This window comes from Poecile atricapillus, chromosome 8, assembly GCF_030490865.1.
Source record: "Poecile atricapillus isolate bPoeAtr1 chromosome 8, bPoeAtr1.hap1, whole genome shotgun sequence".
Lineage (NCBI taxonomy): Eukaryota > Metazoa > Chordata > Aves > Passeriformes > Paridae > Poecile > Poecile atricapillus.
This window is the reverse complement of record NC_081256.1, coordinates 12244639-12259894: the sequence shown is the minus strand read 5'-3', so window position 1 is coordinate 12259894 and position 15256 is coordinate 12244639. Positions and strand designations below refer to the sequence as shown.

The 15256-nt window shown below is 38.3% G+C and overlaps 1 protein-coding gene across 15 annotated transcripts in view; it reads left to right on the top strand.

Annotated features, from left to right (window-relative positions):
* The window catches only part of TRIP12 (thyroid hormone receptor interactor 12), a 79898-nt gene that overhangs the window by 8364 nt on the left and 56278 nt on the right, over positions 1-15256 (top strand). For 8 of the 15 annotated variants that reach the window (XM_058844412.1, XM_058844411.1, XM_058844414.1 and 5 more), the window contains exon 1: positions 836-973. The exons of 4 other annotated variants lie outside the window; for them this stretch is intronic. The gene's annotated coding sequence lies outside the window, so the exon portion shown is untranslated. 3 more of the 15 variants (XM_058844401.1, XM_058844407.1, XM_058844406.1) reach the window with 3 other exon arrangements.

Below are 15256 nucleotides of genomic sequence, written 5' to 3'. Positions count from 1 at the left end.
CTTGAATGCCAGCTGTGATTCTTGCTGGTAGCACCTGTAGTGTTACCAGGAACACTGTCAACTTCTTCGACCTGTTCTCGACAGTCTGCCTGTGCTAAACTAGTGTTGCTTCTCTTTGTGGCATGTTTGTTGCAGTTTCACATCTACCTTGCAATTACTGGAAACCCTATTAGGATTCATCTGTACTGTTATTTTAGTTAATTAATTTTAATTGAATTAATTTTAATCCTATTTTAGTGGTGTTGGATCATCTTAAAAACTCTTATCAGAAGTAAGCCATCACTCTGCATCACCAAATTGTATAGTGTGTTTTAATTTAAAAGCTGTTCGCTTCAGCTAAGGAATGGTTTCTTCCTTAGACACACAGATTTGCAGTACTGTTTTTCCTTTACCAAAGTGATGTCAGGCTGTTTGGAAAGTCAGCTCAGTAAGATAGCAAATCAAAACCAGATAGCCGGTGATAGTGCTAATTGATCTAACAGCAGAGTTCAATTAGTATTTTGACTTTCTGTTCTGTAACCCATTTTGAAACATCATTTGAGTTGAATGTTAGAAACTCAATTACAAAACTTATCTGCTGCACTTTCATAGGACTCGTATGTTTTTGCCTGCTATTTCTACATGGAGCTCTTTCCACAAATGGAATAACTGGTTTGGTTTTTGGAATATATTAACTTTGGCAAGTTTCCTCACTTCCCCCCCCCCCCCCCCCCCCACGTGGCAGATATCAAACATGAACATATGGGCATGGAGTGACACAGCAATAGAAGGATCAAGCTGGATAAACAACCTCTGCACAGACTAACCCTATCCAAAAGTGTGGTATATGGTTTGTGGTTTTTTATTTTTAAATCCTAGAACTGGCTGCTTACTGCAGTAGCTTGCTTTGTGGAGGGCTGTCTTCTGCCTCCCCTTTCCCAGGAGAAGGTGTGGGATCAAGTTTTCTCTCTTCAGTCATAACAGAGCTTCAGTGGTAGGTACCATGGGACAAGAAGGACAGGAAAAGCTTCACAAACTGTAGATAATAAAGGTGTTGGCTTCTTTGCAGTGTCTTCTCTGACTTCTTACACCTGGGAAAGAGAATGACTGTTACAATAGCAAGAATGGTGTTCTAGTTACTTCTTTAGCCAAAAGATCCAAAGTGGGGGGGACTAGCTTTTTGTAGGAACTGAGCCTTTAAAGAGATTTTTGTACCTGAGCAGCATCATCATCTCCTCTCTCTTAAAGGATCATCTCCTCTAACACAACGTGTTAGTTGTAAGGACAGTGAAGACTCCCTGGGAGTGAGCTTAGCAAGAAACCTCATACTTGCCTTCTTAATTCTTCAGTCTTCCTGGGATAGTCCTTCAGCATGTCATGTATGAAAATTTAGGATGATCTTATTTCCAGCCTGAAAGTTTCTCTTGTTTGCCTGCTAACTGCATCAATACTATACTCTTTATTTTCTTCTGTTGATGTTTTACTCTTAGCACTTACTGAAAGTGTTTACGATCTTGTTGCCAGGCTGAACAGTACAGGTTATATTAGTTAACTTCTTTAAAATCACCCTTCTAGTTTTCAGGTGGAATTCCTGTCTCTTGGCAAAGGCCCACTGTGATGGGATAGAATATTCAAGATAAACACTGTTTTTACAAAAGCACTGAGAATTTTGTAATGGTGTATACATCTAAGCATTGGTTCCTCTTCCACACCTCCTCCCCCATTCCCCTCCAGCATCACTCTGGGAGGAACTGGAACATGCAGTCACTAATGCTTAGGTCAACTGACAGGGTGTGGCTTACAGTAATGCTTTTTGGGTTCAGAACTGAAGTACAGCATCTCCATATTGAATGGTAATATTGTACTTCACAGCATTGCAAGTGGCTCTTCAGAATAATTTACTGTTCCATATTTTGATAAATCCTTACTGTTTTGGGAGGGGGACAGAGGCAAGAAAAGGGAACTTGCAAGTTCTGATAATTTTGGAAAAAGGGGAGTTTTGTGGGAACAAATCTGTTTAGATAACTGTATCACCTGTGTAGTTATTTGGAAATATGCAAGTCTGTAATAATAATAAAGCTTTCATCTTAGTTCATAGTTTTCTTCTATGGGTAATAGTCTTCCATCATTACAAACACTTCCTGTTAAACTTGTGCAATGATGCAAACTGTTTTGATGCTGTTCAGCAGCAACTAAAATACTCTTGGGTTTAACAAAACAGAAATAAAATAATGAATGACCTTTCTCTTGTTAGCCAGGAATTAGTAGCAAGTGTCCAGAGTTCTGCTGTCAAAAAACAAAATCTTTTGTTTCTGGAATCTGTTGATGTTCTGTCATTACTGAAGTCTGATTACAAGATTTAGTACCATTACAGGTTAGACATTATTGCCTGCCTTCAAGTGTTAAAAATGTTTAAGTACTCACAGCTTACAGAGACACTATTTTTCAGTTGTTTTTCAAAACCTTGGGCCTTTGATTGCCCATTCAGAGTACCTGTGAATATTTTAAGTTCAGCTATGTCTGAATGGTAGAATATTCTTACTTGAGTGTGTTTGCTGTAACACAGCTTTGAAGCCCACCGGGTGGAAGCTGTAGTCCTCATCAAAGAGTACTTTTTTACTAGTCATTGAAACTTTTGTTCTATCTACGTAAGTTCATGGAGTAAACAGATGCAATGTCATGGCACTACTGACATAGGGAAGGAAGGTAGGCTGTCCTGTGAAAAGTACTTGAAAAAAATAGTTTGTTTCTCAGGACAGGAAGAGGGCTTATTCCTAGAAATACAGTCAGAACTCGGGGTATCTCTTTAAATAGTAATTTGTTTTTTAAAGCAAGGAGACAATTCTTCCTTACTGTATTTTTTGTACTGCTTTAGGTTGCAGGGCTTTAAATGCCTGACTTTTGTGTAAAATATCTAGTTGCCAGCTAAAGGCTAAATTGAGGACAAAGTGAAGTAAAAATATGCAAAAGTACACAAGAAGTATGTACAAGTGTTCAGTTTTCATGCACTGGTTCTCGCTGTGTTGTCATAAATGTTACAGTTGTACCAGGAAAGATAGTCGCTCCTGTGGGAATGAATCTGTGTGCTTATGTCCCTTAAGGGAAGGCATTCTAAAGATGTTAACCTGCTGTGCCTAAGCTTTGAACAACTGAGTCAAGGAATTCAAGAATCCAGAGTTTTGTGCCTATGGATTCAGGTATGCTGCTCAGAGATTACTAAGTGTGACATGTAGAGGAGATGCAAGGTACTGTATTGCCTGAAATTTTCACCTAACTCTGTGAGACATAGTTGAGTCAGGGCTTGTGAGCCCCTATTCTTGCTTTGTGTGTATAACTGGTTAAAAAGCCTACTTCAGAAGGTTTTGGACTTTCTGTTGACAACATCAAATGCAGGATGTGACTAGTGCAAGCCCAGACCTGTGGCAGCTAGAGGCAGCAGCTCAACCTGTGGCAGAATGTAGTGATTTAAATGTTTAAGTTTAGCTTAGATGCTTCCAAAAGCAAGATAGTTTGTTACTACTGAACAGTGTTCTAGGTTATGACAGCAAACTAGAATTGGAATTGCTCTTGGGGTGTTTGCTCTATTGTTGGGAAGGTTGGTGGCCCAGCTTTGAAGCGGGAATAACTTGAAAATGTGAATTTATGACTGGCTATCATTTAAACTGTTTTGTTCTTTGTACTTGAATAGACTGGAGTAGTGTTTGTGGTGGGAGAATGGAGGAGAAGCTGATGAAATTTCAAGTTGCTTCATCAGAATTCGCTGAGTTTAACTTGTGACAATTGGTGATAGCTCAAAGTGTCAGGTTTTAAATTGTCTATGTCAACTTGTACAGAAGCAATCTATATTTTTGACCAACCCTCTAAGTTTCATGTACTGAATTTTAACATGAAAATGGTCTGCACTGGCATAATAGTGAAGCTAATGATTGTACTCTATCCCCATACCCTCTGAGGTGTGTAGAACTTTGGATAAATACATGTAATAGTTGGAAATTACCGACTTCCTTGTAGGTTTGCATTAGGGCAACTAACTTGCCTTCCTATTTTATCTAGGTGACCATACTCACAGGATGTCTACCAAGAAATGTAGTTGGGATTTTTAGCTTCCATCAGTTCTTGGTATTCTGAAGATGTAATGGAGTTCAGATGAGCAGCTGCATAGTGCAGACTCATGGCTCTAATGCCCTCAAGTGTGGCCTGTTTGTTTTCTCTCATTAGTCTGTGCTGTAACTTCAGTAGTGAGTTAAATATTGTATGAAGAGTATAAGGAAGTGTAATCACCACTAAGCTTAGAATTAATGGAGTTAAAAAAAAACCTAAAAAACAAATAGGTGTTTGGCTCAGAATGTCTATCATACTTGAATATGTACAGAATGTTTATGCTGTCATTTTAATTTAAAAAGTATCCATTATAAATCACAGACTATGATGCCACAGCTGAAATTTTTTTTCTTGGAAATAAAAAAGTATTTCTGAAACTTTCAGGCTCTTATCATGCAACTGTTTAATACAATAAATTCTACCATGTTAGTAATATGCTAGTGGCATATTCTGCCTTTGATATAAGAAAAAACAACTTTAGACTTCTGTTTTGAAAAATCAATGTTAGATGCTTTATATCCTCCACTTTCTAACAAAATAGACATTTAATGGGAAATAGTTTCAATTAGTTTTTCATAGGTAGCTGCATGTTTGGAGAGCAGTGTTTTCATCAGCTTTCAATTCTGTGGAAGAAGTTTGTGTTGGACCAATCAGGCTGTTTTCAAATAGCAGTACACAATGTCTGTGTCCCAAAACTGGTCTGTCAGGAGAGCCGTTAAATACAAAGTAATCATACAGATAAATCTTGAAAAGCATCCAAAGTTGGTGCAATTAATTTGGCATCTTTGGTAGCTAATAGGGATTGAGGTGTTCTCCTAGCAACTCATCCCAGTAGTTGTTGGGAGAAAAGACATCTTTCCAAGATTTGACATGGGGAAACAGAGGTGTTGAAGATTACTAGAATGCTTTTTTGCTAATTAATCATATGTGGAATGGGGATGTGCTCTCAGCTAAGTGTCTTCAGTTTGCAAAACAGATGGAAGTGGAAGAGAGGTTGCAGCCTTTAGGAAATATGTACATTTTATGTTTGATATGTAGGATACTGTGCAGAGGGGAGGGAAGAAACTGGGCTCACTTCTGGGCCTACAGGTATTTTTTGTTACTCTTTAAAAGCTTGTCTGCTTCATATTCTTTCTTTTCTTTCCCTAAAATCACTCCATTCTGTGTATTTTTTCCTAAACTTTTTTAAAGTGTTATTTTATCTTGCACCATGATGAAGCTGCCCTCTCCAGTTAAGTATAACTTTGTTTCTCTTCCTTACTAGTGCATTTTATTAAATGGCTTAGAAGAGGATGAGAGTAAAGAGGATGATGTGGAGTAGTTCTGGAGTGTCTTATGGATATTCTTTAAAGAAAAAAACTCAGACCACAAAAACAGACCAGAAGACATCTTGCATGGGAATTGAGTGAACTTTTCTTACAGTTCAGTGTGATATTAACAGTATGGGGTTATTTTCATGTTTGCAAAAATGTTTTTTAGGAGTGTAGCAAGATGGATGCATTGCTTTACTTCAAGGTATCATTGATGTATACACAAGGCACTTAGAAGAAACACTTCTTCCTTTCTTCTCTTCCTCAGTGGTTTTTTTTCAGTCCTAGATAAGGCCAAAAGTAATGTGCTGTTTTGGGGGCAGTACATTCTAGGTTTGCTCATAAAGCACAGTTTATCATTAGTGTTGGATGAAAAGTCACCAGTATAGGAGACAACTCTTTGAGTATTCTGATTGGGTCACAGAGCAAATTGCAAGAGCAAAGGCTTATCAAACCAGCTATTGTAATATCTGCCTCTTAAATAATAATTTTGATCAAGCTATTGAAAACTTTAAGTTCTGCTTGTTCTTTTGAGTGTCTCAGGGTGTTGAAGAGATTGTGTTATGATATGTGTTCTGTATTCATCAGAGAGCAGCAGTTTAGCTGGAAGGTAACAAAAAGCCTTGAACAGACTTAGGCAGTACCTATTGGAGCATTTTGTTGGCAGAAAGTAAGGAGCCTTTCTTCCAGCTCTGAAGTGATGACTATTGACAAGAAATTCAGAATCTGACAAACTTGGCCATGCTAGGACCCTAGGAAAAACACCTCATCAGTGTTAACAACTTAGTCTTGTGAGGTGTACCATATGGGCATAGTTACAGTTGTTCTTGTTCAAGGAAATTGTGTGGGTAGCCTGGGAAAGAGGAGGTAAAAATCGTTGGTGAGGTAAAGCAGAAAAATGTGCTAGTGGTACTTGCACATAAGGGAAGAAGGAGAGGAATTTGTAGCAGATTTTTTTTGTGTGTATTTGGTGATGTTGAGTTCTTGTGTAGCTTAAGACTAAACCTGACATCCGGCTAAAAAGCACTTCAGAGACCTCTAATATTTAGTTTTACTGAAGTTCAGCATCATGTTCAATGCCTTCTTCCCACAACATTCCTTTGTTTTATTTGTGGAGCGCTGAGAATGTGTAAATGTGCAGAGTGGGGTAGACACTTGTCAAAAAAGTGTGCCATCAAATTGTTTAATTCCTTTATAAAGGTCTGGCTTCTGACAACTTTTTCCCTGACTGTAAAAGTTTGAACCTTCCTTAAATACAATTGTGGGAGCTAATATTTTGTTGTTCCATGTATTTAACATGAAAGAGTAGCTCTGAGCACTGTAAAGTAATGATCTTAGAATTCATAGGGTCAGTTTAAAGATAGCTTAATCCTTAGTGTTTAGCAGTTGTTTCTTGGGTCATGACTCCATTTTGCTCTGCTTTACTCAGAACTTCTGCTTATACAGGTATTTGGTAGACAGTTTGGTTCATGTTTTCATACAAGGTAAATGTCTTTAATTGTGTCTGTGTCAGTAATTTGGTATGTGTATTGGAGCTTGCTCCTAATTACATCACTCTAAGATATAATGTAAATGTATAAGTTTTTCCGTGGTCAAGAGAATATATCTGTGGCACATTCAAAGATGCTGAGGGTTTGAGCACTGCCCAGTTTGCAAAACTTAAATGTGTTTTAATCCCTTTTGTTGTTACCAAGTTCTTGTGACGGCAAAAGATCCACATGCAGATCCAGTGCTGAGGAAGCCGGAAACTTAACCTGTTTTAATTGGATTTCTTCCTCAATGACTGCAATTAAACCATTTCCCAGATTGTGTCATGTGGTGTAGGACTCTTGCTATGGATTAGGCCTATGACCTTTTCTGTGTAGCATTTGGATGAAGTTTCTGTTCAGGAGAGCAGCATAACCTGCTTGAGCCAGTGTGGGAAAGGAAACCTCAACAGGCATTAGTCTGAATCAGTGCTATACATCAGTGATTAGAAAAACAACATGAAAACTCCCAAAATCCTCCTCATTTGTCCCAAACTTGTCTAAATTATGTTTTGAAGATGGGAAAATCTGAGGACTCATTCTAGGTGAGTAGAAAACAGACCAAACGGTCTACCTGGCCTTGGAAGCATAAGTTATTTTTTGAATTTTTTTGTTTTATCTTTGTAGTTTTTCTCTTTAAGACATGGTACTATTACTGAACAGTTTTTTGTAGACTGATTTAGAGCTGAAGCTGAGTATTACCAAAATGAAGACCCAGTCTTCTGCTTCTTTACCTTGTTTTCATAATACCCTTTGACCTGTGGTCTTGAGTTCATCTGTGGCACTTTTCCAATCCGTATCTACAAGTCAACTGGTTTTTGTTTCCTTTTCCAGCAGTAACTTCTATGACATCTAGTCTCTGAATTTCTTCAGTCTAGTGGCTGAGGAAAGTTCTTTGCGTTTCATTTTTCGTTTTGTTTTTGACTGTATCCTTCTAGTTGTCTAGGAGATTGTCTTGTGTTAATTTAGACTTTGGGTAACCAAACCATGTTTTACTGAGCTCACTAGGTCTCTCAGTAATTTAAGACAGCTTGGCAAAAGTTGATTAGGAATTTGGCAAGTCTCAGAAAAACTTTTGTGCTGCAACTTGGGGCATGTATTGTCTAACAGGCTCTGCAGGTAGGACATGGCTGTGCACCATATCAGTATTTGTCTTGTGCTGTTGCACTTGGTTTTGCTTAAGGGCTGTGTGTGCCAGATGTGGGTGAATGGCAAACTGCAAATAAGGCACCATCTGGTGTATGGCATTAGAATAAGGAAGAGGCTTGGTGTTTGAGTAGTAGATTCTGCATTCAGACACAGTGTTTTAAGTAAATGCAGCTATGCAGCTCAAGGGCAGCTGAGCATTGTGCAGGGCAGATGTAGAGTGGGAGATGGTTTTGAGTACTTCTTGGTTTCACTTGCATGGAAGTACTGAAATAAGCTACTAAATTGAAATTTGTACGGATCACTCAGCTGATTTTTTTTTCCTTTTTTCTCTGGTAATAAACACCCTCTTTCCCAACTTTGCCACATCTGTTTTACCTGGTCTTAGCTTGACCACCTGCTTTTAGTTTGCCTTCTTTTCTGGCGGTGTCACTGATCTGTACTTCATGAAGGAAGTCTGTTGTCTGTTTGATTCATGTTATATCACAGAAGGTAAAGCTCTTCATTCAAATGAATTCCTGTCTTCTGAGTAGAGTCTTCTTCATTCTTCATTTTGGTTTGGTATTTTTATTTTTTTATGATACTGTTAGTGAAAGCTTTAAGCCACTGTTCAGATAGTGACTTTTGGCCCCTACTAAGCAAGGGTTTCTAGAGAATCTGAAAATGAAGATCAGGTAAGGTCTTTCTTCTGTTGCTAATGTCTGCAAGAATGCAGACAAATGCAGAAAAGAAATGAAGAATTCCCATTAGTTCACTTTACAAACAGCATGGCTTGGTCAGCATTTGGCTGTTGGAAAATGATATTTTCTGTTGGAGAGAGCTGCTTTTGTTTGATTTTAAAGAGGAAAAGAGCTATTATTTTCATTGTTATTACAAGTTGAAACTACACTTCTATTTGGTAGCAGAATTGCATCCTGTGGCTCTCATAGTGTAGACTTTCAGTATGTAACAGTAGTTTTAAAGGTCCTGTAGAGGTGAAGTCAGTGCTGTAGGACTGATGTGGCAGAAAAATTTTGCTCTGTTACACAGACATGTGAGCTGGTACAGAACATGAAACTTTGAACATATTTGTTCTTCACTTTTCCTTTGTTTCCCATTGCTGTGCTAGAAGGGAAAAAGATCTGTCAACAAAGATGCAAAACCTGGTTCAGTGTTTTGCAGCAAATGTTTGCTATGTTTGCCTGTTCTCTGTGTGGTCTGACAAATCTTTTGTGTTACTGACATGGCTTAAATATCTCTGGGCTGCTTCTTAAGCTGACCTGTTTCTGGCTGACTTGCAGATATCCAGAGCAGATTATTATTTTCCTTGATATAGATTGACTCAAGAGTTTCTAGGTTCTTACGCTTTCGATAATCTTTATATCTCGGTAGTAAAAAATTTAACTGCTGCAGAGTTGACTGAATTATGCAACAGAACTTAATGTTTAGCTGGTTAAAAAGCCAAAATAATATAGACCAGTGAATTTAGACTGAGAAACTACAGGTGTTGTAAACATGAAAATATTTTCTTGAAGCTTTGAGTACTGGCTCTCTGTCACAGTGAGAGCATTCTCTTCCTTTGTTAATAAATTCAAGTCGAACCATATACTAGAGGAAAACTTACACTGAGCTAGTTTGGACATGTTACAAACGGTGACATGGAAAGGTATCAAATTTGGTTTATTTGGAGAAGAACAGCTTCAATATCTGAATTTTTTTACAAGGGCAAATTCTTTGAATGAAGTAGTGAGTAAATGTTCTAGGAGATTATTTTTATAGTTAACTTAATTAGTTGTGCACTTAAAAACAAGAATAATTGTCGTTGACAGCACTTTGACTACAGAGTGTAGAGCTACAGTGAAGCAAGAGGAAAAAAAATGAAATACTTTGTATTTTTCCTAGTTTTTCCTTTGGCTGAGGATCAAATATTTGACTGATGCATGTGTTGTTTTGGGAACCAAAGTGCAGTCCAAACTGTAATATTTCAGTCCTTGATAAGAGATAGAAAGCAGTGATGTGGCAGAACTGAAGAGGGATGCCCTCAAGAGACTATTATATTTGTTCCATGCAACTTCCTTAATTTTTCTCCTCAGACTTCAGTTTCTGTTTTTCCAGAGGAAAAAAAGGACTGTAGGAGTAAAGGCTTTTAGTGTCTTGATGTTGGGTAGCCCTCTCAACTACCTTGCAAGAGTTCAGTTAATATTTTGACCTGGTTTTAATTTTGCAGTCCACAAATCCAGTGATTTTTTTTTCTTCAGTAATGAAATGAAGCTCTGGATTCCTTTGTACCATGAACTGGGAACACCAGTTGTACAGTCAGACCTGATATACCTGAGCTTGTCCTTGTAGCCTGTACAAGCTTTAGTTTTCTTGTTCCTTTAAGCTATTCAGATGAGTGGGAATGTTCTGTAACTTCAGATGCTTAATTTTTAAGTTTTTTTTAGCTAACTTGTGGCCCTCCCCTGCATCCATAGGTTTCTCTTGGTTCTTCAACTGACTAGTTGTGTTGTTGACTGCCAGTTACTTCTTGGTAATTTTGAGCAGTGCCCCATTTGTTATTTCAATAGGACTTTTCCATAGCCCAGAAATACTTACTGAGGTTCAGGCTGTGGCATAAAGACCAATCCACTGTTTTATTTCTAAAGGAATGATGGTTGTCAGTTCTCTGTAATCTTAATGGAACAAGTTTTTATGTTTCTTCCAGGTCCCTGAAGAAGTCTTTAGTTTTCTTTTCCTGTACCAGGTTCAATAAAAGGTCTCTGCAGTATCAGATTTCAAATTCAATTGACCTGCTTGGAGCAGAGGAGACTATTCAGCTTCTGCAATCATTGTCACAGAACTCTTCTTATCATCAAACACTGAAACATGTGGTACATGTATTTAGATTTTTTCTTAAACAATACATGACTTCTCGTATCTTCCAGTCTTCTCAGGACAGTAGCCAGAAGTCAGTAGCTAAATGTGCTTCTTTGCCTGCTTGGGGTCATGGTGTGGATGACCTTTTGGATCACATAATGCTGACAGCCTGGGCATTCCTCTAACAAGTAGTGCTGTGCATCTTTTCAGAGGCGTTTTCAGTGTTCTTATTACCTATGGGAACTTGTAAATCTTCTGGTTGCAGATAATGAGTATTTGAACTGCCAGTTCGCAGTAAGAGATCACAAATGTAGATTTTTTTGCTCTTCTCCCTTCCTCTTTTGTACAAAGACTTTCTCTTCCCAGTTGTCTCTGTTATTAGACATATACGCATAAATGCAGTCTGGAAACTCGAGTGGCTACATCCTTTCAGGCTTTTAGCCACTTTGCTGTTCTGTCAAGGTGGCTTTTAGCACTGCCACTCTCTCGGCTAGAAGGGTAGGTAAGGGCTGAGCTCTTGAAAGCCTGTGAAAGGGAAAGCTGTCTTCCTAATGTAGCAAGGCCCAAAGTTTGCCTTAATTTTCTGATGGTTGTTATAAAGTCAGTGCAACAGGGAGTAACTCCTGTTCCTTGACTGATTTATTTTACTTTTTTCTTTATGTTGAAATGACTCCAGTGATTTCAGAGAAGGTGAATTAAAAATAATTCTTCTGCTGTAAATGAATCTAGGAAGAATATTTTACTGAAGTTTTTCTCTTTTTTGTTGGCAAAATTATTCTCTGGCTAAGAGCTTATGTATTGTCTGAAGTTACTCAGTGTAAAGATGGGCATATGAACTGGTCCTAATCTATAATCTCTTCAGAGACTGGACTCCTTTGAGGTTTGTAGCTTATATTGTCCAGGTTACTGGATTGTGCTTTTGAGGAACTGAAGGGGGGGGAGGGCTTTCTGTGCTCTGTGTGATGGCAGTGAGGAGCTGGGCCATAGTTACCTCTTCTTCTCTCAGAGCAAGGGATGGGGAGTGTGTCCTTGGGTATGTGTACATCTTACACAGATCTGAGATCTCAGGTTACTTGAACTGACATCTATGGCATGAATTTTTAAAGTTTCTGATATTCTGATAGTGTCTTCTTTGCATGCTTTTATATATGGTGATTCTTTGATACCTCAATTTCTGATTATTTTGTTAGTCCTTCCCCATTGTTCAGGGTAGCTCTTGTGATTCACCCCTTGCTCAGGACTCAGTGTGTTTTGTCAACATGGTTAGCAGTTGTCACTTCTCAGAATGAGAGCTGTCTAGTGTAATTTGAGGTCCTACTTGCAGCAGATGGTTGGACCATATCATCTCAAGAGATTCTTTCCAGCCAAGGCTTTTTTTAATGATTCTGACTTAACTCTTGTACTTAGTTGAGCTCTGCATCAAAAAGGCATCTGGTCTGAAGAGGAGTTTGCCTCTGAATGCTGTTAAACTGTTTGTCTTCCCATCAATACCTTATTAGTATCTTCAAAGAGGTGCCAAAAGTGATGCAGCTATATAAATATATAGAAATCCTGTGCCAAAGTTGTAGAAATCTATTTCCATGCTGCTGTACATGCTTGTTTCCAGAAGAAAGTTCCTTGATACCTGCTTGTCTTCTTAGCAGTGAGGTAATGTTATGTCATTAGAAGGCTCTAGAGTCTTGTTTATCATGGAGATTTTTATGCAAGTACTGAATTTGCTCTAGTTAGGATGTCTGTGCATGCAGTTCTGTGTGTGTAGTTCTCTAGTTCTTCTCTAGCATTGGAGGAGGAAAATACAAGAGGAATACAGTCAAACCTAAGATGTGATTCAGTATGATTTTGTGTGGTTTCTGTATCAAAGGAAGTTATTTTGCTAAAAGTCACTGTGTGGGTTTTACATCATTAGATGCAGTACAGCAAGGAAGCCTTAGTGCACTCTGGCATCTTTGAATCATGAAGACAACCCATGGCTATTCATGGGGAGAAGGTGGAAATGGGAGCAGATAAGTAAATTGTTGGCTTGGTCTTCCTATGTTGAAAGAAGAAAAGTTTGTCATTTTCTTAAGGCTCAATGGTTTATGCAGCTGAATAACCTGGGATTTTCATGAATGCAGATGAAATGCATACACCTTACTGTGCCTTACAGCACCTTGCAGCTCATGGAAGAATGTATTTTCCCCTTGTTGGTGTACAGAAATTTATTATTGGGAAGAAGGGAGGGATGATGAAAATATACATTGCAGAAAATTTCTCTGGGAAGTTTTCAGTATGTTACTGTATTGTATATTGTATCCACTCCCTAAAATTCTTCCATGAGCTACTTCTACAACCAGAAGGGACAAGAGGCTGCTAAACAGAAAATACAAAGTTTTCACTCTATGGAGCTTTAAAGTCTGTTTAAGGTAAGGACATCAGTGGAAAAAGAACAAGGATGAGTGGATAACTCTGGAACTAGGAGAGTGTAGGGAGGGAGAATATTGTGTCAAAATCAGCTGCAGAGGACCGTGTAAAGCAACTCTGGACAAAAAAGTCAATTTAAGTCAGTTATTGAAGTAGAAGTAGTAATGGAATATTTGCAAGTGCTTGCTTGTAAGGCAAGTAAAGAGATGTGTATGTCTGCAGGTAAATGAGGAGAACCTTGTGAAGAGTGAGCAAGAATGAGGTGCAGCTGAGATCACTTGAAAATGATGTAAATCTGAAACAATTCAGCTGCTACCCTAAACCGTAGGGAGTACTTTCTTCAGTTTAGTCACATCTGAAGTCTGAGCTCTTAAATGTGTTGCATGCTTATATATTTTGACTGTTGTTTCTGTCTTAAGTGACAAGATTTATCACAGAAACAGCTGATGAAGTAAATTAATGTTGTTTACATTGAAGTAAAGGAATACAAATCTGAAGTCTTCAGCTTAATATTTTCTGATATGTATGCTGAACTCCGGGTTCTGGCTGGCAAGATGTGCAACTTGCTGGAAGAAAATGTTCTGAACTTGCAAGGTATATAAACATCCTCCTGTCTTTTCCTTCTCCCCCCCCCCCCCTTTTGCCTAATACTGACTTCAGGGCAGTAAGTCTGTACAATTTTGAGGAGTTGAATTGCTGCAGCAGCTTTAAATAAGGCACTGGGTTTTTTGGGCTAAACTACAAGAGAGGAAAGGTGCTGACAGTGTACTTAGCTCAACGCCAAGCAGGTAACAGGTATTGTAATGGAGCATTGTAAGCAGAGATGCTAGGCATATCCTGAAATATTCAGGAGAGTGCAAGAATCTGAAAAAAACTCTTGCATTACCAGTATTTGTTCAAGGAGAAGCCAAAACCAAACCAAAACCACCACCCACAACAACAGAACAAATCCAGACTGAAAAAACACCCCAAACAAGTTTCAGAGCTCATGCAAGTAAATTAAGAAGGCCCTTATGGAAGAGTTAAATTCAATTTTTACAGATATTGTTACTGATTTGCCTTGTTACCCTATTAGTGGCCCTAGAGCATGTTGGAGTTCTTCAGTTTGCTCATTGTCTTTTTCTCTCAGTAACCTATATCAGTGTAACTAAATCAGTTCTAGTATCCTTCGGGGAGTGATCTGGATGTTAAGCAAAGTCTGATACAGGCTTGTTGTGTAGTTTCCCAGTTTTCTTCAAAAACATGGAAGCATGTTAGTTGTTTCCTGATGGTTTTTCCACAAGAAAAAAGGTAAAGGATTTACTGCAATGTAACAGGTGGTTTTTGTCTTGTGTTGCTGTAGAACCTCTCCAGGCAGTATGTTGACGGTATATTAGCTATAGTGTTTGCAATGGATATGTTAGGGCTACAGAAATTAATTATAGTATTGTACAGGAAAGGTACAATAACAAAGATGACTCTGAATAATAATCAAATAGTGCTTGCTAAAACTCAAAAATACAAAATTAAGCAGCATAATAAGCACTAGATAGCAGTGTTGTTACATGGCTTCAGAAGATATATTGATATATTGTCAGTTTATATGAAATGCTGGCTTTTGGAATTCATCCTCATTCTAAAGAGTTTGCTTATGATGAGAGCCTCTGCAGTCCCATGCTTTGGCATCATCATAGCTAGGAATATGGAGTTACAAAACATTAACTAAAAAGGCTTATGTGCAGATAACTATGCTAGAAGGGGACCTGAGCTTAAAAATTCCTAAATAGCATTGTCTGTTGTGGAAGCATGGAGATCTGATGGATGGTTGCAGCTTTTTGTTGCTGTGGGTGTGAAGAAGAATCAGTGTAGTTGAGGAAATTGTCTTAAAATCTGGTAGAACTGCACTGGCACATTTGGCTAGTCTATACTGAGTTGGACGTTTTTTTTAATATAGGTATCTGACAATGGGAAAGAAGAAGC